The 25,401-nt window shown below is 30.0% G+C and overlaps 1 long non-coding RNA gene across 1 annotated transcript in view; it reads right to left on the minus strand.

Annotated features, from left to right (window-relative positions):
• Positions 1 to 25,401, minus strand: part of LOC140436165 (uncharacterized) — a 60,803-nt gene that overhangs the window by 15,997 nt on the left and 19,405 nt on the right. Inside the window, exon 2 of the long non-coding RNA XR_011950254.1 lies at positions 7,800 to 8,229. This is a non-coding gene — a long non-coding RNA (uncharacterized lncRNA). The remainder of the gene's footprint in view (positions 1 to 7,799; positions 8,230 to 25,401) is intronic.

Consider the following 25,401-nt stretch of genomic DNA (forward strand, 5'->3'; position numbering starts at 1 on the left):
TAAAAAATGCCTTTTTTAAAAAAATACTTTTTTCCTATAGCGAACCCCCAGAGGCACCTAGGGACTTGCAAATTTAACTGAGTGGGTTTTTAATTATGTCCTTTCGAATGGCCAGACGCAAAACTGAATAGAGCATGGTGCAATTTTGATCATTTTATCCCGCTATGGCCTTTCAAACTGAAAGACAGAAGTGTAGACCGCCCTTGAAAGTAAGAAGCTAAGTGTGATGCCAGAACAGTCAACAAATCGTTGGAATGCAGATTTTTCTAGAAAATTTTTCTCTTGTGATTTCTATTGTGTGATTCTCAACTTTAGTCTGTAGTTTTGTAGTTTCTATAGTATTTACAACATTGTCACCGTTTAATTATTCTGTTTTGTAATTTTTTCAATTGCGTCTAAAAAATTATTATTTCATAAAGCTTAAACAATATTATAGTTCATTCTGAAGATAAGTAATAGGCATTCCTAAATACCAAAAACTCTATGAAAATGCCTCTATTATATGCAGCCATAATATTATTTTATTATTTATATTAGGAAAAATTTAATAATAATAAAATTATAAGTACATATTTGTCGGAAAAGCCATTCAAGCGTGGCCTGGTTTTCTAATAATTTATCCAGGGTCTGCCAATAAAGCATCTTTGAGGAGGGTGACTTTGTAATGGAACGTGCAAGAACGTGTGTCTTATCAAGAATATATAATTCATATTATATGTTTGGTTGACTGTTAAGAGCATTTTTGATGTCAATGAACCATTTTATTATTAAAAAATTAATTCGGATGTTTTGGTTTTGAGATTTCTATTTTGAAAAATGCTCTATTTTAAATTATAGATAATTATACTGCTAAAACATATGAAGTCAATTCAATACTAGGTATGCATATTTGTGTCAAACAAAAAAAAACATGACACAACGTTAAAAAATTTAACAAAAAGAAAAATCTAATAAATAAAATAGTAATATTGTAAGTCAGCTGATAAAATAACGATAACTATAGTGAGATTGGAAAACATTGTGAATAGGGTAGGCTTTAAAAATGCATTTGGTTGAGATTAACAAAACATAACCTAACTTCTTTACAATTTATTGTTTTCTATAAAACAGAAATTTAAGAAAGTGCCAAAATCTATAGCAGATTAGGTATAGGTTTTCTCGATATCTATATGACGTATGCAGCAGAGCTATTTGTCAAACATGTAACTCTGTACCAAAGTCATTGAAGGTTAAACCTTAAATATACCTATTCCATTCTGGTTAATTTTAAGTATTTCTCAAAAGTTCCAAAACATGCTGACACCCTTAAAAATGAATATTCCAGTGATGCCATTGTTGTGTGGTGAACTATGAAAATGGAATTATTTAATTAAATCCCAGTCAATACTTACCAAAAAACATTAGCCTATTTGTGAAATGTAAAACAGCATTTACCAATCTCCCGGTTCAATATTAAAGAAGTAAAACAAATAATCAAGAATAAGATACAACCTAATAAGGCGCGTTAGGGATACGATCTCACGACCGTTAAGGACCTTACCCATGACTACTACACAATAATAATCACTACTAATCTTTAACGTTTTAATTTATGCTGCCCGATTAGTTCGATCAAAGTCATGTCTAAGGTTTTTAAAAACCTTTTGCTGAGAAAAATCAAAACAATATGGGAGAAAAAGAGGCTCATACCTGATTATAAATTCAAATCAGCCTTCAGCCTTTTTAGATGACTCTTAAGCTTTTGACCAGGTGTGGCATACAAAACTTCTGTAAAAGTGAAAGAAAAACTTACATTACCGTTACTTCAAATTATTTAAATTATACCTTACAAAAAGGAGACATCTAGTAAAGTATAGCGAACCCTACACCAAACTATCCTATCTGGTGTATTTCAGGGTAGTGTGCCCAAAGCAATTCTCTACCAACGATTTCCAACCAAAAAAATATGTATATACAATTTATAGCGTGAAGATGATTCCCAAACCGGAAATCGTTTTCAGTTTTTTTAATAAATTAGGAAATTATATTAACCTGTAGATATTTTTCAATTGGCGCTTTGTGGCAGCTATTGGCCTTCCCCTTGTAGGTAAATAGCCATGTGTTTGGGTTAAAATTCTGGGAGTCATTGATATCAAATTCTGATCTTTATATCTCTCTTGTTTTTGGCGTAATTTTTTCATAGTAAGCTAAAAAAGTCTTAAATTAATTATAAGTTCTCTATAGCCATTTTGATTATATTGGTATGCCATGAATGTCACATTCCTCTTTGGAACTTACTCTTTTTGGCATTTCATAGTTTAACATACTCGTCAGTATAGTGAATAGGGATTTATATGTTCTTTCACCATTATTTAGCTCCTATTCTCTTAATTTAATTTTCTTTAAGATGTATCAGTATATTATTGTAAACACTTAAGTAAACTTAAAATAAAAGGCAAATAGAAACAAATCCACTTTCCGCCTGTTTTTTTATTAAGCCATTCGTTCACGGCAGAGGCCGATGCAATGGCGACATCGACCTTTGCGTTTCCATAAGTAGATCTTGGTAAACAGGTAACATTATCACCAGTACCATCTGAAGCAAAATTTTCCCTAAGTACTCGAGCAAATTTTTTATAAGAAAAGATTCGCGGACTCACCACTACCTGCTTACGCCTTCTAAAGTAGTCACGTTGGCCCCCTTAAGAGCCATTAGCTCCCATAGGTTATAACTGGGGAGGAAGCATGGCAGTGCTCCGAAGCTGAGGTGCGGGGAGGAATGTAAATATTTCACCACTTATCCCGTGACTGCCCTCTACAATTATCATGGTCGTGTTATTCTCTATACTGATGATAATCGCCTCAATTACACTACCATAACCAACACATAGGACGGTCTCCTATCCACCACCCGGAGAAGCGGTTTCCTTTTCTAGATTTTCGTTCCTATTCTCAAATTCTTGTTAATACTGTTTGTGTCATATATATAGTGTATCTTAATTATTTGTTTTAAATTGTCTAGTTTTCATTTTTTGATATTTTATTTGTCTTTGTTTCTTCTTCTTCTTACTTTATTACTACGTCCTGTGTCTTCTTCAATGCTTCTGCAGTAATATTTAACACGACGAAGACCAACTTTCGTACCATCTCCTAAGCCGTCGTCCAGGCTGTCGAGGTGTGTTTGAGTGCTTTTCTTTGGCAATTTTGGCTAACCGATCGTCTAACATTCTGTTAATCCCTTTTTTATTTTAGAACTATTTATTATTTTTAGAATTATCTAGCTCATGCTCAAAAAGTTATCTCGAGAGCACTATAATGGAATTGGACTGGTTCAAAATCCAAAGAGTGAATTTACGGAAACCAAAAAGGAAAGCATAAGATTCCTTTTAAATGCTTAATTTCCTGGTTTAACGTTTATTGAAGATGAAGTAAAGACTAAGCTTGCTGTATCCACATACAGATTATCAAGAACATTAAGGAATCTACGAGAAAAATAATCTTCACAAATAAATGAAATTGAATATGCTATTAATTATTTAAAGCCCAATAAAGTTTCTGGGGCGGATGGTACCTTTCCAGCTCTGCTAAAGCAGGAAATGCATATCATACCGCCTCACCTAACAAAAAATATTCAAAATGACTTTAATTTTAGTTTATATTTCAAAACTTATGAGCTTAGGGTCTGCTTCATTCCTTAGTGACAAAGACCCCCCAATTGAACCAAAGTCATATAGATCTATTAGCTTAACCTCCTTTCTAGTTTTTAATCATAGTGGTATTTATTTTCTATAACCTTGATCAGTGAGAAAATATGGTTTTATATTGATCTTTCTGCTCTAAATGCTGCCTACTCTTCTACCTCTTTATCTTTGTTCTTATTTTCTACATTGTGCTTCAAGATATTTCCATATACTTTAAATTTACTTAATATATGATATATTTTTATGCCTGATGGTTGTCTAGTCGAGATCTTTTCCATTCAGATTGTATTTCTCTCGCGTTGAGACATGATTGGAATAGTTACTTGAGAAGCCTGTTACTTAAATGATTTAATAGTTTCTCGTACATGTCTGTTGATCCAGGGCTCTTCTATGTTTTTAAATTTACACTATTTTTACTTTTTCCTTTGATACTCGTATTTTCGATCCTTCTGCTCGTATATTTTTACTGCTTTTATCTTTAAACTCGGTTCGCTTCACTGTTAATAAGTATATCTTTAAAATAGATTTCGCTCATAAAATCTTATAAACAAATTCCAGGAAGAGTTGGCGAATAATTTAAAAGCTAAAATGGTTCTATATCGTCGCATTTTTACTGTAGATTGTAGAATAGTAAGTACTATTAACATCTTTTGTGCTTGTCGGTTTCTTTTTTTTTGTATTTTTGTGTTGTAATTTCTCTGTATTGAATACAAAAAGTACCTTGCCTTACCGGTTTTGAAGCTACTGCCTTGTTGGACAGATTTTAATAAGATTCTTAATAAAAGAATAAATTATAAAGTATATTGCAATTCGAATTATGCAGCAATTTTTATTTTGAATTCATAAAATCAATTTTTATTTTTGTTTTTCATTAATAGCATATATCAGACTAAATACATTTTTGACCACATCTTGTATAGCTTTTATTAAAAAAGAGTTCCGAATTATTGCACGATATTTACGAGATATATTCAAATATTGTTTCTTTTAATAAAATAAGTTCATTGATAATTTTATTTATGTTAAAACTAATTCACTCCGTATATTATATTTGAATTCCCCCGATTCCAAACCTTCACAAATACATTTCTTTTGATATTGTGTCATACACTTCCCTGCATCCTCCTTCACTTTTATTATTGACTAACAGTTTCGATATACATGTTCGCCATTGTAGGAGAGACATATTGGAAATAAAATCAATGATTCCATACAAACATAGGGGTGGGTAGCCATCACCCGCGTCGAACTTGCTCTGAATTCACCCCTTAAAAATCTACCCCCTAACAAGCCATGGATTATCCACGAAAATTGAAAAATCCACCGACTCAAATTACGTCTAATTACCGCCAAATCTTGACGCCAAATGAAACAATTATTCGAGCACAGCGTTGCCACGATTACGGGGAGTACAATGAGTAAGTTTGGAGTTCAATTTCAACTTTTCAGTACTTAAAATTATTCAGATAATTCATCCTGTTAAACTATTATATAGATTATATAGGTTATCTAAATTATAGTTCAAGTATTGGTATGTTTTTGATTGATATTTATTATAGACAATTTCTTTATGTCATGAATATAATCAGATACTATTTTAATGGAAATTAGCTACAATTGAAGGTTAAAATTAAGTTTATTGACGTTTCAATCTCCACTTGAAACGTCAATAAACTTATTTTAACCTTCAATTGTGGGTTATTCCCATTAAAATAGTACTTGCTTTAAAATGTCACAAGAAAATAGCTTCAGAATATAAGTAGATTTCATATTGTCGTCCTAATCTTTTAAATTTTTTTTATTTTCTTATAAATAATAATAGATTCGGTATAAAAACATGGTTAATTAATATTTAAAAGACAAATTAGATAAAATATTACATGGAAATGAAATAAATTTATTAAATTTGACGACTTATAGTAAAACATGAATGTCAGAGTGCAGAATTCGTGCACAATTAAATTGACACAACATTCGTAGTAGACCAAAAAGGCAAATTTAGTTCATTCACGTTTCGCAGGCATTAATTAAATAAAACAAGCCAACGGTGCAAGATAGTTGAGATAAAGAGATACAAACCAAAATTTTCATTCAATTAAAAAAAAGACCTAACTGCTAATTGCAGCCCGCATTTATAGGAAAATAATGAGGTACTTAAAAAGTCATACAGAAAATATAAAAAGAATCGATAAAGGCAATAAAATTCCATACACAATGAGAATCTAAAATAGTAAAATCAAAAGTGCTACTACGAAAATTAACGAAATTCTTATGATATATCGGCAAAATGATATTTTTCACTGTATGCAAAGTACGAAAAAAGACTTTACATAATTACAAGACAATTAGAAACGAAACACATGCACTTGTAAGAAAAATAAAAAATGATCACTGGGAACGCTTTTCTAAAGAAGAACATGATTTTTACGGTCTGCAAAAGGAAATATGGCGCTTCAAAAAAGGTCAAAAGACGGAGATAAAGGAACTAATAGAACCAAAACACGTAGAAAAGAATACGTGGTTTGACTACCTAAAAAAGCTCTATGCAGAGGAAAAACAAATGACGCTAGAACCGGAAACACCAGAAATTACCACAAATGAAGAACTTAATATAAATGTACAGGAAGTTGGGAAAATACTTGAAAACCTGAAGAACAGAAAAGCAGCAGGTAAAGACGGGATACCAAACGAATTACTGAAATATTGTGGAGCAGCAATGACAGAACAATTAACAATATTAATTAATAAAATTATAAATTACAATAAAATACCGGAAGAATGGAGAACGAGCGAACTAATTCTACTATTCAAAAAAGGAGATATAAACTACAGAGGTATAAACTTGTTAAATACTACGCTAAAACTTACAACTAAAATTTTACTAAGTGCTAATAAATCAGAGGATAAGTTTAGCAGCTGAACAACAGGGTTTTCGTAGTGGAAGATCAGGTACAGATGCAATATTCGTTATAAAGCAAATAACTAAGAAATCACTAGAGTATAATAAACCAGCATTTCTGTGTCTGATTGACCTAAAGAAAGCGTTTGACAGAGTAAGACTCAAAGTTGTAATCCACCTTCTGTATATTAGAGAAGTTCCCCTAAATATTATATAAACTATCAAAAACATCTACCAAAACAACAAAATGGAAGTCAGAATAGATGGACAACTTACAGAACCTATAGAAATAGGCAGCGGAATAAGACAAAGAGATTCATTGGGCCCCATGCTCTTCAATTTGATCATGGATGAAATCATCACAAGCGTTAATAAAGGAAAATTATACAGAATGGGAAACAGAAATAAAAATACTTACTCTGTTACGCAGAGGACCGAATATTGATAGCCCAATATGAAGATAGTCTGCAAATACTGGTGTCAGATATAACATAAGAGCAAAAGAATTTAATATGACAATCTCATCTCAAATAAATAAAACAATAGTAGTCAGCAAAAATGACCAACCAGATGTAAAATAGAAATTAATGGCGTCAGTATTGAAATATATTGTATATATATATATATATACACATATATATATATATATATATATATATATATATATATATATATGTATATATATATATATGTATATATATATATGTATATATATATATATATATATATATATATGTATATATATATATATATATATATATATATATATATATATATATATATATATATATATATATATATTTGGGCTTAGTCAAGCTTTCGGAAATCTGATTTCCTTTCTCAAGACAATCTCAAAATGAAAGGTTACATTTAGAAAAAACTAATTTAAATAAAAAAACTGACTGCTCGTGTTTAAATGTCTTGAGAAAAAAATCAAATTTTCGAAAACTTGACTAAGCTCAAAGAGTTTTACGTTTAGCCCAAAATAAATTGACTGCATTTCCCAAAAATAAAAAGACTTTATATAATTGAACAGTCACTACATATTCATAATTTTGTATATATATATATATATATATATATATATATATATATATATATATATATATATAAAGTTTTATGTGGCAATCATTTATATATTAATGAAATAAAATTAGTCTACTCAGAAAATATTAAATAGGATATACCATTCTACCATGTAGTATATAAGAGGTTTTTACCATTAAACAATATAAAATGTTCCCAGTTTTCCAGAGAGATTTTCCGACATGTGGCAACATCACGCCAATACCTAAGACACCGCTTTCGGCCATTTTGAACATGCGCCTCGCGTTTTCACATACGCAACAGTGTAGTTCCTCGCGAATTTCGAGGAATTTCGACCGTTTTCTTTTTCTGTGACGTTTTCTTTCAAGGGGCGAGAAAGAGACGGAGTTCTTTCAACTTGACTTGATTAGATTTCACGCGTGTGTATAAGTTTAGGTTCAAGAACGGGAGTTTTGAAGTTTCATTCGCTTCTTTCCTGTCTTCCTATCCAGCTCCGAAAAGTTTCTCCCGAGTTTTCCACACATTGTCCTTTGGATTTTCCCGGTTTTTTCTTTCCTGTTGGCGAATGTGTGCATTGTTGCTGGCGTGTTCGTGTCGATTCACCTGTAATGATAAGGTAAGTTAGAAATGTTGCGTGATTCGTGTTTTTAAATATTTGAAGGCTCATAAAATATAAATTGAGCCCTGAAGTTCAAAAATAGTTCAGTATAAGAAAAATAAGTTTTTTATATAAAAAATGCTATACAGTTATATTATAATCGTGTAAAATAAAATTATATTTATGTATTTTAAAAATAATAATTGTGTTCTAATTTTTTAACGTCTTTTGAAAAATATATTTCTAAAAAGTTATAACTTTTGGATACAGACATTTAATCAAACACTGTTATACTCTATCTAGTTTAACAATGTTCATCAGCTCTAATAAACAGAGTGAAACTACGGTACAAAAATAAGTCTATTTTCGTATTCAAAACATTTTTCCCTATTTTGATTTTTTGATTCAAAGTGATCCTATGATCCACAATATAATATTGAAAATAAATATGTAAAGTAAATAATTCATTGGTTTTTTACACATTTGATCCATTGTATTATTAAATTCAGTTTGTGTGAATTTATGGAATTATTTAAAATTTGTTAGTTACTGATATACTAGTATTGCTATATATATATATATACAGGGTGGTCCTAAAGTAATTGTACAAACAGAAACCATAGATTCTGCACTTTAAAATATTACGATTTAAGCCAACTTGCTTTAATAAAATGTTGATATTAATAAAGATACAGGGTGTTAAATTGGAAATTTAAAATTATATTTTTCGCTATAACTTTTACGTTCGTAAATATTTTTGGACAAAAATTTATAATTGGACGCTTTTAAGTAGGATAAATTATAATTTTATACATAAATTAATGTTACTGATAGATGGCGCCACATATGCCACAGGTGTGGCATAGATTTGCGCTTAACTTTTTTGCTCTTAAAGTTACCTCTATTTGTGTTAAAAAATATTAAACATACATTATTTTTACAAAGAAAAGGTATACTTGTTAGTAACCTCAAAATTTAACCGTTTTCGAGATAATCGCATTTTATAAGTCAGCTGCCTCATAATTCTTAGTTGTGATATTTGTGCGGTAAAGCACTCAATACCTGTAGATAAGCATAATTCATAGTTTATTCTTATTAAAACAACTCAAAGATGATAATGTAACATTACAAAATTTTTGTTATGGCTGCTAAATGTCTTATTGGAGAAAATATTCTTCATCTTCTTCTTTAGGTGCCGTGTCCGTATTCAGACGCTGGCCGTCATCATGTATACAATTTCCCTTTTCTATCGCTTCTTAAATTTCTATACCTACTGGCGTTGTATTACTTTTTCCCTATTGTAAAATGCTGAAAAATCAAAATATATGGTTTATGTAAGATGGTACACCACCACATTCTAGAGAGAAGGCGTTGAGAACATAGTTAAATATACCTTTTCTGAACGTTGGATTGGACGTGGCAGTCATATTCCTTGGTAATGTGGTGAGATTTTGATATAATTATTTAATTTATAAAAAAACCCAAAATAATACTTATTACTTATTACGTAAATTGTTGTTTACCCATTTTTATTATGACAAATGGAAACTAAAGCACAGGTATGAAATAACACACGTGTCTTGTTTCATAATACTTTTGCTACAAATCTTACCTTAAAGACTCAGCATTTTTACAAAAACATCATCGTTGGCCTAATAACCGATATTGTTATAAATATAGTAAACAAACAGGCAATTTAGTTCAGCATAATATTAGTTCGTTAGTTCATAATATTATCATCATTATCATAATAGTCCATTTGTTCGATATGTAATTATAGTTACTCGTAAGCTTATATGAGTGTATATACGTAACCAATGAATGAGATACATCACAGTTTAATACATTATACATTATTTAACCTTTGCGACATAATATACTATAAGATTTGGATATAGATTCGTCCATTATACATTATAGCCACCACGTAGCCCAGAATTTAATCCGCTTGATTTTGGTGTATGGGGCGTATTAAAACAACGTGTCTATAAGAATGCTATAAACATTTGCAACCAAATATGGGAAGAAATGAATACTGCAACAGTTTCTTTAGAACCAATGATGCTATTTAATATGAGATGATTTTTATGGAATATATTGACAAATGAATTAATGAAAATGGTAGACATATCGAACACTTACTTTAACAAAAAGTTTAGTAATTTAGTTTAACTTTTTCTTAATTTGGTTTGTAAACAAAATGTTTTGATTACGACTTTAATTTAACATAAAATATAAAATGTTTGATGTAAAATCCTATTATTCTGTTTTTTGTCATATCCTATTATTAATTATCCTGCTGATATATTTATTTTATTTATTATTTCGTTAACTATTAACTTTAGTTATTGGTATTTTATACCAAAATTTAGATTTATTAATGTTTTTGTCTCTTTTTCCTTCGTGTCCTGGGGTAATTGCCTTAACTCAGAAATATGCAGCTGATTTGTAAAATGCGATTATCTCGAAAACTATTGAGTTTAAAAGTTATTAACAGGTATACCTTTTTTTTGTTGAAATAATGTATCTTTAATATTTTGTATCACAAATACAGTTCACTCAAAGAGCAAAAAAGTTAAGTGCAAATTTATGCCACATATGTGGCATATGTGGCGCCCTCTATCCGCTACATCAAAGTGTGCATCAAATTATAATTTCTTATATTTAAAAGTACCCAGTTGTAAATTTTTATGCATAAATGTTTACAAACATAAAAGTTATAGCCAAAAATAAAATTTTTAATTTGCACTTTAACACCCTGTATCTTTCTTAATATCAACATTTTATAAAAGCAATTTAGCTTAAATCGTAATATTTTAAAGTGTAGAATCTACTGTTTCTTTTTGTACAATTACTTAAGGACCACCCTGTATATATATATATATATATATATATATATATATATATATATATATATATATATATATATATAGTAATACTAGTACCAACCATAACGTTCTCTTCTATTATTTTGTGCTGTATTAATTTTTCTTATCTAAAAATTTTTCATTTGCAACAGATGTGAATGCTTGAAAGATGTATATGTACATATATATATATATATATATATACATATATATATATATATATAAATATATAATATATATATATATATATATAATATATATATATATAAATATATAATATATATATATATATATATACATATATATATATATATATATATATATATATATATATATATATATATATATATATATATATATATATTGGGTGTGCATTATATCAGGAATATGTTCTAGATGATTATATTTAAATGTTCAATTTACGCGCCTCACTAAACTTATGTGATTTTAATATGGTGATCTAATTCTTAATTGCATACAACTTTTCTATAGTTTTAATAAGTATTCCTTGCATTACTTTCTGAACTTTTTAGTTCATAATAACTCGTTCCTACTCATCCATGATTTCTGACTTGTGGTAATAGCCCTGATGTAAATTGAGGATAAGCACTGAGCAATTTTAAAAAAATTTTAAAGAATGAACTTTCGGAAAAATTCTATTTAGTATGTTGTCTCGAATTATTCAAAACTTTTCCTAAGCTAAGATAAAGTTTCTGTTTAAAAAAAAAAAACTAAATAAATTTTTGTTTACTAATTGTTTACCCTGATCAAGAATAAGTAAAAACTGTTATGATCTGTTTTCTGGATCCCATATATTAGAATAAAAAAACAGCCTTGTACCTTAAACATAGCTCGCTGTGAAAAGGATTGTAAAAGTCAAAGATAAGATGGGATAAAAGTAAACGATGTGAAATGGATTTATTTTCGTAGTTTAACCGACTCCAAGACATCCTAGAAAAACTTAACCTAACCTAACTTCTTCTTTGGCTGCTGTAAGCTATGCAGAGTACAGAGTACCCTTCGTTTACACTTCTTATTAACGTACTGACGTCAGTTATTCTGCACCAGTTTCTTATATGTGTCGGGACCATGAGTATTGCTTTCGCCTAAGGAAACTTACACCTTTATCTTTACCCAATAAAATGATCTTCAGATTATATTTGTTATTTCGTTAAATATGGCCCAATTATGAAACTTTTTGCTGTTCAATGAGATCCAACAATTATATTTAGCTCTTATTAGGACTTTATTATTTGTTATATGGTTGACCCATAGAATTCTAAGCAGCCTTTGGAGACGATTCAGAGATCTCACTTTTGTCAGATTTCAAGGTATGGATTTTAAGGTTTAAGGGAACTTTACGGCGACGAAAGTATTTATCAAATTTAACGAAGACGTTTCTAGCCATTGCTACTCTTATCTTCACTTCCAGGTTACAGTTGCACTTTTTGTTTAATGTAGCTCCAAGATAATTAAATTTGTCAACCCGTTTAGTACCTTTATTGTGTATATTTAACTGAGATTCCATATTCGGTTATTTGCTGATTACCAAACCTAAGTAAACCAAACTACACTCAGCCCAATGCAACCAAACTTAACCTAAATCATTCTAATTTAATAAAACCTACACTAACCTAACTAAAACTAACCTTACCTAATAAACTAACCTTACCATAGACATATAATACAAGATATACTGATGCTTGCAATACCAGTCCGTTCTCCTCAGTGACAGAGAAAACTGACGCAAAGAAGTTACTGCATCTCTTTCTAATTTGCCAAGTTTATTGACAACTTGAAATAAAAATAAACAATGAAAAGGTCACGTGGTCGATAAATCCGGCCCATTAGATAGAGATGCAGTGACTGCTTTGCGTCGGTTTTCTCTGTTGTACTGGGGAAACACCGCTGTATTGGCCAGTCTATCTTGTATTATATATCTATGAAGGTAACCAAATCTTACTAAACCTAACTTAATCTCCGCTTGCTATGATATCAAAATATATCAGATGATATATTAGTATCTTAAAACAGAATTACAAAAGTTTTTGTAGATACGTAAAGAGAATCATTATATAGAACAGGAAACGCAATATATATATATATATATATATATATATATATATATATATATATATATATATATATATATATATATATATATATATATATATATATATCTTAACAAATATCTTAACTGTATTAAGTAATAACTTTTTAACGTTTTTTAACTTGATATTTTGATATCTTCAATATATCTGAAATAATTCATTAACAATGTAAGATAATCTAATATTCGTACCCACCAAATTCAAGGAAATTCATCACTACGTACATGCTAAATTGTACATTAGACAAAATGTTCCGTTACTAAATTGGGCAAGTATTGCACTTTACTTTATTGCTAATATATGGTAAAACCTGAAAATGCATATTGGTAATATATTTTGTTGTAACAACGGTAAACTTAAACTTGATGCCAGAAACACAGAAGACATAGTCATAGAAAAAATTTGGAAAAACTTGCAAAAATAATTGTTTTATATTTGTTTCACAAAATAGGAAATTTAAATTATCAATTCGTCTATAATTCTGGACAATTATACTCTTCAATATTTAAAAACAAATTGTATACAAAAAACGATATTAACTAGAGTGCTTTTGGAAAGTTATCTGCATTTATAAAACACAAGGTACTTGATATAAACTTGAGATGTCAAAAAAAAATAAAGGAGTCGGTTGTTTAAGTATAAGCAGTAAGATTAACATTTATAAAACATATTTACGGCGTTTTTTTAAATTAAGTTGCGTTTCTGGGATGACTTTATTGACAAAAATAAGTAATAATACTAACTTAAAATATAGGCAATGTCTACTTTAAAATGTTCATATAATATATATCTAAATTGTCAATATGAATGAGTCAGATAAAATTAAATTCTTAGAAGAATTTTTAACTAAGTAACAAAATCAATATCTGTTTAATTAATTAATGTTTTGTATTTTGTGAATGATTTTCGAAGTGGAAATCAAAACGTAAAAATAAACTTATTTTAAAGTAAAATTGTGGCTTATTCCAAACAAAAATAGTAAATTGCACCAAGATGCCACAAGAAAATAGCTTCAGAACAATATTAAAATCTAAACAAAACGTGAAATGAATAGTTGCTGAAAAAATATAGAAATTGTCACAGCAGCCATTTAGTGTACACACTTTCCACCATCATCAAAATTTTACTATTTTGTTGGTTTTTTTTCGGGTCACTAGTGTCCTGATGCGATTTTTTTTAACATCCTTTAACCTTACTTTTGATCTATTGGCTAATAGATACCGTATAACTTTCCGTGTCACCACTGAATTGTATGAAGATTTGGATTTAGGTTGTACTTTTGGAGTTGTGAAGGGAGGGGGTAAGTAACTTCACTTTTTGTGCCGTTAGTTGCTTTTTATTTTTTAATGAAGTGAAACAATGGTTAATTAACATTAAACAACATCATTTTCTTACACTTTAACCCCTAAATCTCACCCCCTAGAATAGGTATAATTAAAACAATTGTTTTAGTCACTGAAAACCTTGTCTCTACTGATTTACATGGAAAGTTGGATTAAGGTTATACTTGCCCTCCACTTCAAACTTGGACTTGTGCTGTTGGTTGTTTTTTTATTTTTTATGGGTGAAAACGACCCCTATTAGAAAAAAAAATCATATAATTGTAAATTCAAGCAATTTGGAATTATTTAATTATACAATGACATTAAACTTAAGATTTCTTCACTGTTTAAATTTTTTTACCACAGAATTTTTACCCTTATAAAATCCACCCCTTGGGAAAAAATGCGAATAGTTCTAGAAGAGAATTTTGTTTCATTAAAACTATAAATACAATAATTTTTTAATCAAAATGTTATGAATTTATTTTATTTCAACTTAAAAAACAACCCTAGTTAGCTTAAAAGGATGGGTGAAAGTATGTCTGTGCCTTAATAGCACATTATGTGTATCTTACAATGCTCCAGTATACGCGTTCTGATATCTCCTATAATATATATTTGGTTTTTTACTCATAACTCGGTTAGATTGTAAGTTATGAAAAACATTTTGTAGATTTTTAAGGGCATAAGATTATTTAAATTAATTTAGTGTATGCACTAACTTTGAACAGCCGTCAACTAATTTTTGTCTCACAGAAAAACAAAATAAAAAAACAAATAATGTCAAGAAAAGTAAAAACTATGTTTTTTTACTATTCACGCCTTTTCGTATAACTAATATTTTATTATATATACAGATTGAACGAATTTAAAACGGAACATACGAAATCAATGTATTTCGGCTCAACTCCGCTCTAGGTGGTTGGCCAACAAAAGGTTGTCAAATAATTATATTATAAAAATCCAATACTTCAGCGGGCTGCTGGATTCCGAACTAATTCAAGAACAAGTCAAAACTCAACCCAAATAGGTTGCCTAGAATCACTGTGAAAACTAGACTAAACAAGCAGTTATTATGCTGTCAAACCACTTTTCGCTTCCTTATAGTCCAAGAGATAGAGCCGAAATTTTGAACTGATCAGTAATATGACATTTCTCTATTGGAATATTTTCATTGTAACTGGGTTAAGACTTTGCCTTACAGGCAGAAGCCCCTCGTGATACAGGGGGTGTCTATACAGGGATGAAGTTGTCATTTTTTGGAGAAAAATTAACGATAAGTAATATGTCCGCCATTTTCATGGCTCATTATTTAGCCCCTAAAAACTCTAAATCCAAAAGAGCGGACAGCTGGGTTGGTACAGAGAGCCATAAAACGGGGTCAAATGTACCACTGGCCTGCGCATTTTAGGTCTCGGTAACAATTTTCACAAACTGATTTTATTATGATATTTTTATACCGATTGATTTGAAAATTTGTATGCTCACTTCTGTTACTATTCTGAAAAGCGTCAAATAGAGTTTTCCTCAAAATTTTTCAAAAAATTTTCCGTAAATGAAAATTTTCGTAATTTTTTGAGGTAAAATCTAATTTGTAGAATCCTTTCGATTTTCTGTCAGTTATACCATGATTTTTTTCCAAAAATTTTCAAACGATTTTTCCGATAAGAAAAAAAAATTTTGAGAAACTTTTCTAAAACATTTGATAAAACTCTACGTCATCGTCTGAATCTTTTATAAAATATTTTGTAGTTTTAAAATGATATTATGATAATGTTTTTTTTTCAAACTAAAGTCATATTTACTTTACAAATCACATTTTTTTCTTTAATATAAATATTTTACGAATTAATTTTTAATTGAATAAATGTTTGATATTTGATATTTTATTAAAGTAATTTTATAATGTTAACTATTAAATATTTTTGGTATAACAAATAGTAATTTTACTTATTTTTTATTACAATAAAAAGGTTTTTAAATTTATATTGCATAAATAATGGTTGTTCAGATATAAGAAAAATTTGATTTATTATTACATTAATAATCAAATACAAAATATACTATTTCTATTTATCAATAGGTCAAATTCAATTTGTACAATTCCTTTAACATTTTACAAATAATTATTAATAAAAATCAATTTAATAGTGGAATTATCAATTTTTTAAGTTTTGAAATTTACTTTGTAGATATTTTCAATATTTTTTTTAACTTTCAAATTGATTGAATTTTTTTTTCATTAGTTAATTATAATTTTACAAATTGTGATTGGACATTAATTTTGCATTATTATTATTTTAAAAGATTAAGATAAGTATCAAGATGCTTTTATCCAACTTGGTGAAACTGACTTCGATTGTAATGTTTTGAACTCTTAGAAACTTACATATGTCACTTATATGGAACAGGACTGACGAGAACAATTCCAAAACGAAAAGTAAACGATGTCAGATTTTCACTATTTAACCGGCAGTATAAGTTGCATGATGTGAACTAGCCTTTAAAAAAAATTTCTATGCTTCAAGCTTACCACCATGTCAAGATGAATTACACCAACATCTACTGCGAGCTCATTATATTTCAAATGTTTGGATAAATGCTCATAAAAAAGTACCAACAGAATTGATTGTTGAAGAACATGGTTGGGAGCTTGAAGATGAAACATATAAATTCAAATGGTTTAGTGGACCTCAGATGCCGAAATCAGTTCGAGAAGTAGTGATTGAAAATGAAGCAGATAATGAATGTGATATTATTGAAAGTGAAAGTGACGAAGATGATGAATGTAATGACATCAATGAGAGTGAGAAAAATGACGAAATTTTTAAAGTTTTTCTAAATTTTTTTTTCTTATCGGAAAAATCGTTTGAAAATTTTTGGAAAAAAATCATGGTATAACTGATAGAAAATCGAAAGGATTCTACAAATTAGATTTTACCTCAAAAAATTACAAAAATTTTCATTTACGGAAAATTTTTTGAAAAATTTTGAGGATAACTCTATTTGACTCTTTTCAGATTAGTAACAGAAGTGAGCATACAAATTTTCAAATCAATCGGTATAAAAATATCAAAATAAAATCAGTTTGTGAAAATTGTTACCGAGACCTAAAATGCGCAGGCAAGTGGTACATTTGACCCCGTTTTATGGCTCTCTGTACCAACCCAGTTGTCCGCTCTTTTGGATTTAGAGTTTTTAGGGGCTAAATAATGAGCCATGAAAATGGCGGACATATTACTTATCGTTAATTTTTCCCCAAAAAATTGCAACTTCACCCCTGTCCGCCACCCCTTATGTATCCACTCTCGCGTCCGCCCTTTGGGATTTCGTCTAGTTATACCAAGATCTTACTCTGGGCAAATTTTCAGCTATATTATCGATCGTTAATTTTTCCGAAAAAAATTACTTCATCCATGTATAGCCAGCCCCTGTAACACGAGGGGCGTCCGCCTGTAAGGCAAAGTCTTAACCCAGTTACAATGAATATATTTCAATAGAGAAATGTCATATTACTGATCCGTTCAAAATTTCGGCTCTATCTCTCCGACTATTAGGCAAGCTCCTCTTTCCTTTAAAGGAGACAGATAGTTGAACGATATTTTATACAATGTCTATCACCGGGTATGGATTTATTTTTGTCCAAGTTTTATATTGGTCCACTATTTCAAATGCAGTTCAAAGAGACATATATTAAATTGTATGTTCCGTTTTAAATTCGTTCAATCTGTATATATATATATATATATATATATATATATATAATATATATATATATATAACTAACTAAATATAACTAGAGTATAACTAAGTTATTTTAAAATTTTTTTTTCAAAATTTTTTTTTCAAAATTTTTTTTTTTTTACTTTAAAAATAATTTTTTTTAAAATAAGCACTTTAAACCGGTCAAACTGACATATCGTATAAACAATACACAAATAACGTATAATTTAAAGCGGTAACGATTAATTTCACTTATGGGGTGATTTTCACGATGTTTTTACAAAAAAAGAGACAACTTTATTTTGAGCGTAATTCGCTTAGAAACTAAAAAAAAAACAAAAATAAAGGTTTTTTTTTAAACACTTTCAAAAAATTCCATTGAGTTTTCCCCTTTTTTGGTTATTTTACGGTGAAATGTTTGATTTGGAATTTGACAAATAAGAGCCTACTTTTCATGAGCTACAACTACTTCTACTGGGTCTACAGATCTCATACGTGTAGCACCTTTTTCGTTTTTTTTTTACATTTACAAGTTACATTTTTGCTAAAAATATTTACACGATAAAATACTTTTTGAATTATTTGTGAAAAAAGCGTCTGAAAACGTGGTTTTCAGTTTGAAAAATGAACACTTTTACTCGCAAATAACTCAAAAACTATTGACTTAAGCTCCAATAAACTATCATCATCAGTCTTTCTTAATCCACTGCTAGACATAGGTGTCCCCTGTTTGTCTCCAAAGTGTTCTATCTTGTGCTTGCTGTATCCAGTTTTTTGTTGTCTTTCGTAAGTCGTCTTGTCATCGTGTTGGTGGTCTTCCTCTGCTACGTTTATTGGCTCTTGGTCTCCATTTAACTAGTTTGCGAGTCCATCTTCCGTCCTTGATTCTGGCAACGTGTCCAGTCCATTTCCATATTAAGTTACAGCTTCTTTCAATGACGTCTATGACTTTGGTCTTAGCTCGTAGATCTTCGTTTCTAATCCTGTCACGCAGAGTGGCCCCTATCATTGATCGCTCCATTCTTCTCTGCGCTACTCTTAGTTTTTGTGCGTTTTTATTTGTGAGCGATAATGTTTCTGCACCATAGGTCATCACCGGTAGCACGCATTGGTCGAAAACTTTTTTCTTCATATTAGTTGGGATGTCACTCTTAAAAACATTCCTAAGAGCTCCGTATGCTGCCCATCCTTGTATTACAAGGATGGCCAAAAATAAACTATATAGATAAAATAAAAAATCAATATATAAATTATATAAAACAAAAGTTACTAAGAATTAGTTAATTTATTAATTCTCGGACTTATTTTGAACGAATGTCTTTTCACCACGAGAAGAGGTAGCTTATACCCACAAGTAAAAGTAACCCTAGGCTCAAGTCCAGAAGAAAAGTAGAGGGTAAGAGGAACCTAAATCAAAATTTTCAAGCAAATCTGTCTTAAACGAGGAACAATAAACTCTAAAACGATAATTTATTGGCATATAAATCCTTTTGGATCTTGTGTTTAACCCATTGAATCTTCTCTTTCTCTCTTCCAACAGTAGTTGGACAAGAGAATTGATGTGTATTTTTAATTTCTGGTGTTACTTGGCATATTTATATATAACTTCTTAGGTGTGAGTACTTGTTGGCCTTGACAAAGTCGGTAGGTTGCTCTATAGGTACCAAAGTAGTTGACCTAGCCTTGGCAAACTTTTTGATTGTGAACAATGTATTAGAGCAGTATTGGATTTATGACTTTGAACATAATTCTAAGCCGTAATTTCTTATCAGTATTATCATGGTTTGCACGACAATAAGTTTTTCAAGTCATAGATTTGGTTTATTCATTAATACGAATAAATGTTTTTTGAGAATTAATTAGACTAAAAAAACTCTAATGAACTAGAACGCTAGATATTGCATTAAGTCAAGCTGCATATTATCTTCATAAAAAACACGTTCAAGACATGTGTTATATTTTACTTCAAGTCATTAAAACTATTAAGAATTTTTATTAAATAGCTTCGTGATTGGTGAGCCACTTATTTTGATTAATAAACTTTTGTAATTTAAAATTATTTACATTTATTGAATACATATATTTAAATATAACAAAAATCCAACATTATTCCACATTTTTGTCCGTGTATTTTTTCGAATAATTTTATCGGAATAATAAATTAAATTTAATAAATTTGGAACCTAATAAAGAACGTATCATGATGAAACAATCACTTATAAAGAAAAATACACCTGTTTTTTCTCTCCAGCCATTATTTTTCACATGAATTTTTAGTCACGCACGTGTCATGTATACGTAATATGATTGGCTATTATTGGTTTATTTCTAACTTTTTCATGTGGAACATGTTATTAATAATGATAATATCCTATAAAAAATAGATACGGATGAAACAAAAGTATAACGGGTGAATAAAAATATAATTACGAATCGCAACCACCTAATTTTTGAATTATTCACTTAAATAATACGACAGGAATTATTATGTCAACAAAGATAGGATTTTTCATAAAACTGTTGATGACAATGACATTTGCTTTGACAATTTCTGTCTTTTTATTACCTTATTTTGACTATAGATAACTTTTACATTGTTTTTATGTATTCTATCCTTAAATGTTTTGTTTACCTTATATTTAAGTACTTTTCACTTAACAGTTTTTGAAGCGAAGCTTCTATACTGATATTATAGTTGCCAACAAATTATTGCAGAAAACCTTTTCTTAAGGCTGTTTTAGCAGTTCAAGTACACTGCGATTTGAAATGGGCGTATCACTTACTTTTCTACACTGCTTACGCGAGACCATCTTTACTCAGTACCGCCGGCCGACGGGTAGTTTAATGACAACAAATACATTATTCTCCATTCAAATTAGTTTTAACACAAACTAACTGACCGTACGTTCATGAGATTTGACGTCACGAAGGCGATAACGGTGAAACTAAGCCTAATGATGAGTAACACGTTTCACTATTAGATTTCAGTATTTCTTAGCAATTTTCTTTAAAATTGGAACACGCTTTTCTCGACTATTACTGGACACAGAAAGGTGAAACAAAAATCAACGATTACAGAAAAAAAACTCTTTCGAGTGATGGGCGTAAAAAGTTTGGTTATAATAGAACGTTAAACAGTATATTCCAATTTTTTAACAGAAGTTTCAAAAAAATAAAAAAAGTAAAACCATCAGTTTAAAGGCAACATAATTTCGAATAAAGTGTCCAAATTTCGAGACATTTTGTCAGTAAATAACAGAGAAAACACTGTCCCTAGGTTTTGGTGCACCGATAAAACAGCCTTAAGCTTATTTCAAAGTCATTTTTATTTGAGTGGTGTCGTTAACTTTCGGAAGGTATCTACCATAAACAAATAGACAAAAACAAAGGACTCTTTATTTATGGTGATATCTGCTATCGGCATTTGTTAGGAATTCCATCAAATAGAAACGACTTAATAATGCGATGCAGATAATAAAGTCTACAATAATTTGGTAGCAACTGTACTACATAACAAAAATACAGGCATTAAATGAGAAGTAAAAAATTAAAAGAATATGTCAATAATAATTTCGATTCGTAACGATTGTCAAAATGTAAAAGTCATAAATGCCATCCAAAACAATATTAAATTATCTATTTAAATTTATGTTACACCTCTTGTTGCATTATGGGTTTGGTTTTACAGTTTCTGGTGTGTGACTCCGCTGTTTCCACCGCTTTTCTCCAACCTTCTCTCTCTTTGATCGTCCTTTCTATATTTCTAATTTCTATACTCCTTAAGTCGTTTTCCACTTGTTATCTTCATCTCAGTTTAGGTCTGCCTCTGGTGCTTATACCTGGTGGTATCCATTCCATTATAACTCTAACCCGGATTGCTCTTCTCTTGTTTTCCTACATATCTTTTTGTTTTAATTAATCTTAAATCAAAATAGGTTCACTTCCTTAAATTTCTGTCGAAATGTAGATCTATTTAAGTTAGTTATTTTTGAGCATTTTTACCTCCGTATCTTTTGGTGATTTTATTTGTTGTTTTGCCATTTTACTCATTTTTTTTGACCAATAGCATCACCAATCTGATAGGCTCTATGGAGCCAGACTCCTGTTTCAAAGTTCGGTCACCTACTTGGGTGTTTCCCATTTGGGTGTACCATGTACATGATTTCAGAGGAACCTCAATTGGGATACTAAACTAAATCTCACCCTAAACGGAGTAAGAAGAACGGCTAGACTCCTGGGAGCCCTATCACGCAAATCTTGGGGTACACAAAGCAAGACTTTAATACACATCATCAGACCTATTATTGAATACAGGGCTATTCTTTACTCCTCACTGAACAACCGCCAAATAAACGCCATCATGGCCACCGAACTTAAGAAAAATTATGAGAAAACGTGCGGACTATCTGTTGGCATTAATCCATCAACAGGCAAACATACCCACTATAGAGAGCAGAATCCGAATTCTCGGCAAGATATATGTACTTCGCACTGTAACAAGCACTAACATCAGAGCAATGGAGGGCCTTAAAACATCTTGCCACCACCAGGCATAACAACAGGTTATCAACAGGTCCTGGAAGACACTTTGTCTCAGGAACATGTAACCTATGTAGAGCCATACGTTGCCATGTTACCAATTCCAACGGTAACTTAAACATCCTAATTTATAATAATTATATAATGTAACATATCTATAAATTAATAACATTTAAAGGGTTTTCACCCATATATTTTAGTGGCTCATAGCATGTATACTTCGTTACACTGATGATGGAATTTACATTCCGAAAACGTTCTGTAATGTATTTGTGATATAGCCCGTTTGGGTATTTTATTATATACCTTTTATTAAAGATTTGAAATAAAATTTTAGTAACAGATACTACAGCACAAACAGGCCGTCTTGTCTCACAGAATATTGACTCACACTTTATGTGTTAAAAATCTAGACTTATGCAATACAATATAAAATGCTATATAAAGCATTTATAATTTATTTTATTATCAACTCTCGGAGGAGCTACGAAGTCCCAAAATATTTAAATGCGAGGTAATATTTTACAATGGCCAGCTATCTTTAATTATTTGATAATTCATAAATGAACGGAGAAATATAGTGTAAGTTCAGGCAATTCTATCAGTTAAGAACGTTTTCAGTAAGAAAATAATCAGTGTCAACAAAACACTCCTTAATACACACAATTAATAACGGTACTTTATTTAAAATTAAAAAAATTGTTTTATTTAAACGTCTGTTAAAAGCCACTCACTAGTTCACTGTGCTAAAAACCTCCTGAACTGACTTCTAGAAATCCCAGATACCTCGATATTCTTAAATATGTAAGCAATATTGCGGGACTAAGAATCATGTATTTTTTTTTTCATCGAGACTTTCAAAATATTTTTATACCAATAAGAAGTTAAATTGACCAGAATGAAAAAATACACTGGAAAGTAACATTTATAAAGAACTCCCAGCATTTTCTGCCAATACTGGCAGAAATAAATTACAATTCTAACAAATTGCTAGTCAGTTGTTTTGATATTACCAGCCTCTTCATATATGTGCCTTTGGAAAAAAATCTTAAATTTATCATTCAAACAAGAGGGAAGAAAACCAACTGAATGTATAAGCTATACTGGATCTACAAACACTATACACAGAAAACATTCATTTTTAACTTGGTAATGATATTTAATAATAAGATTTTGGATTAACCATGGGATCTTCATAATCTTCAAAAATGACCAAAATCTCACAGTATGGTACAGGTATGTACATGATGTGTTCTTCATTTGGCCTTATGGACCAGAAGCACTGAATGGATTTCTGATAGACATGCAAAGTAAAGATTAATCAATCAAATTCATCATGGAAAAGAAAACAACTCACTACCTTTTCTAGATATGTTAATCACAAAAGAAAACAGAATATGCAGCCTAAGTCTACAAAAAACCAACCCACGCCAAGAGATATTTAAATTCCAAACTAAACGATACAGAATAGAGATAAAAAACTGTATGTATAAAATATCCTGTGAATTAAACAACTTTTATGTGAGAGAAACCGCAAAACCACTAATTGTCAGGATAAACGATCATAAATCATACATCAAAAATAAAGACTTCGACAGATCCCAGATATGCTAACATGCCTGGACAATGAAGACAGAGTAAAATGGAAAGTTGCATCAATATTTATGAAAGAACTAGACATGACAAGCAATTGGACTTCAAATGCCTTAGGTTTCCACCCAACGTGACCGGAAGTAGAGCCGGAAGTCGATATTTGAACTCTTCGTGTAACTTTGCATCGATTAATGTACTATATTTCACTAATTTTGAGTAATTTTTGCCAAACAAATGTAGCATACACTGGTAGCCAATGCTAAAAAAAAAGAACTCAACAACAGGAAAATCTCAACATTAGTGGAAGTGGAAGTGGTTAGTTAGAAACTCATAGATATATCAACTACAATTATACATAATACATAGTACACAAACACATAATACACAAAACACACAATAAATCAGAATTTTGATATCGACCCCACAGGTTACAACACGAAGCTCAGAATTTTCAACTAAAATCAGGGCTATTTGCCTGCAAGATCAAGGACGGGTGCGTTATGAAAAGGCGCCAATTAATAAACTACAACAGGTTGTAGTAAAATCACTATTTTATAGTCTTAATTCTTTCTTTTTTGAAAAATAGATTTCCGATTTCTGGAGTAGAAATCGAAACGTAAAAACAAAAGCAAAAAAACTAATTTTTATTGCAATCAATTATGGCTTAAACCCATATAAATATAGTCGGTTCGCTATATTTACGCGGGTTTCGGATTAACAAAATTATGTTAATGACTCATTGATAACCAGTTGCAGTAAACGACTTCCCAGAAAATTAGATAAAAACTGCATTAATGGTCATATTTTAAAATACATTAAAATAACATTAGGGTAGGTATAAATTTGTTACAATATTGCAGTTGAATTGATTCTTTGCAAGTGTTGACATTGTATGTTTGGTGAAAATATTTAAAAATGCCTAGACGTATGTTAGATGTAGATAGTCTAATTTGTAGTGTACATAAGTATTTTACGGATGAAAAAGAAAATGGCGGTCCTTTAAAATCGGTAATGTCTGTTCA

This window comes from Diabrotica undecimpunctata, chromosome 3, assembly GCF_040954645.1.
Source record: "Diabrotica undecimpunctata isolate CICGRU chromosome 3, icDiaUnde3, whole genome shotgun sequence".
NCBI lineage: Eukaryota > Metazoa > Arthropoda > Insecta > Coleoptera > Chrysomelidae > Diabrotica > Diabrotica undecimpunctata.